Source organism: Frankliniella occidentalis, unplaced genomic scaffold (assembly GCF_000697945.3).
Source record: "Frankliniella occidentalis isolate FOCC.00 unplaced genomic scaffold, Focc_3.1 Scaffold224, whole genome shotgun sequence".
Lineage (NCBI taxonomy): Eukaryota > Metazoa > Arthropoda > Insecta > Thysanoptera > Thripidae > Frankliniella > Frankliniella occidentalis.
The window spans coordinates 17,955-19,801 of NW_026267350.1; the positions used below are offsets into that span (position 1 = coordinate 17,955).

At 44.6% G+C, this 1,847-nt stretch overlaps 1 long non-coding RNA gene across 1 annotated transcript in view; it reads right to left on the reverse strand.

The window, feature by feature from the left end:
- Positions 1–108: 108 nt before the first annotated feature.
- LOC113212293 (uncharacterized) overlaps positions 109–1,847 on the reverse strand; it is a 19,521-nt gene continuing 17,782 nt past the window's right edge. Inside the window, exon 3 of the long non-coding RNA XR_008011790.1 lies at positions 109–423. This is a non-coding gene — a long non-coding RNA (uncharacterized LOC113212293). The remainder of the gene's footprint in view (positions 424–1,847) is intronic.

A 1,847-nucleotide genomic window follows, 5' to 3' on the forward strand; every position in this document is an offset into this window, starting at 1 on the left:
TAGCGAACATGAACGGATGCTTAAGTGTCGGAAATCGGACAGGAGCGAGCTCAAACAAGCGTACGCGGCGGTTTGCGCCGACCCTCCTTTTCGCCGGACCCTCCTTTTCGACCCAGTAACTTTTTGACTGGCTGTGGTTGTGCCACCTACGCGACGCATGTTGCCAGGGCAGTAAATCATGTTGAGCCCGTTCACCAGCGGCCCATGTCGTTGAAGCCATTTCAAGGGTCAACATTTTAATGATGTACAGACACATGTCCACGAAACACTGACATTTTTTCACACGGCAAGTTAATTGGTGTCTACCTACTGCTTACCTAGAACACACGACAACAGAAACAGGGAAGCTGACAGAGTTGCCATAGTTGATTCCGTGCAGATGATGCTCTACGAGGTTGAGAGCGGTGAAGAGACAGACTAAAACTGCATACAACAATGCCTTTAAATACGAAGCGACGAGTCAAAGAAAAAAAATTGTAGTAGGGGAGATAACATATATCTGTAGTTTTACAGTCAAGGTCTTTATCGACGGGGTAGCCCCACATCAACTGTACAGTACGCGCATCGCATCGTACCGGCAAGAGCACACGTCAGACGGGAACGGGAAACCCGGGCAGATTACTGAAAGCAGGATCGTCCAAGCCAAACTTTAGGGCTATGCACCTATTTCGTTTAAAATTGGCATCTGGCCCTTTATGGCTCTGACAATATGCTGCAAGGGGACAAGTCTGTCTCGAACCGTAAGCTGCGAAAAGCAAGCGCAAAATCGACTTTTATCCCCCTTTGTCGCAGACTGTCTCATTCAAAGTGCTCTAGTTTAGCTAATCGTGCGCGCAGACCAAAACAATTCTATCCAGGGGTAAGTGGCCTGTTAGACTTAACGTCGCGACCCCTAAAAACGATCCCTCTCCTATTAGAACCAACGCACTTAAATGCGCATTAAATGCGGCAATGCGCATTAAAATGCGCCAATAAACGTGACGCATTTTTCACGCGACTCCTACAATAGGTGTACAACGAGTAAAAGCAAGTTTGTGTCATTTTTCGAGAGTTATGCGCAAGTTTTGTCAGTTAATGAGTTGGGTTGTGGCCTCTCGCAGATACTTTACTCCCTGAAGAGGGTGTGGTTCGACCCGTAACGTGTGGTCTAAGTATTACTCCCTTTACAATTTAGTGAAATGAAGCCTTTTTATACGACTTTATAGACCATTTTGTTTTTTTCACGTTGTTTTCGCCAAGAAATGCCCCACAGCGTCGAAACGGTACAATATAGAGCAAAACGGACCAAAGGGGTCTACTTTCACGAGTAACCCATTAGGAGACCAGAAAAAAATATTTGAAAAAGTAATATTTTGTTACCCGTGGTTATTGACTTTTTGAAAAGTCAATTTTGGAGCTAGAGTGCTCATCTTCGAACTCGATCTGTCTTTTTATGATACAAAACGACCCTGAAAATCCCAGGTCGCTATCTCAATTCTTTCTCGAAATAATAATATAAATATGTTCAAAATGAAATTAACAAAATGCATTCTGGACAAGAGAGATCTTTAATGTGTGCTATGCAATGTGTTTTGTAAAACTGTGATTAAAAACCAAACCCCCCAAAAAAACTCCATCATCCACTCCTCTACTTGTGATGTAGCGTCCCACAGGGGCCGGGCCTGTTTGGCCTATAGCAGGCCCGGCAGGCCCGGCCCCCACTGTTAGAAAAACCTACAGTTTTTCATACACGACAGGCAATGAATTTTTGCCAGGTCTCGACCGTATTTAATTTTACGGGCGGACCGTATTAATTTTTACGGTTCGTAAACAAACATTCTGGGTCTAGGCAAAAGTCACCTCGTAGG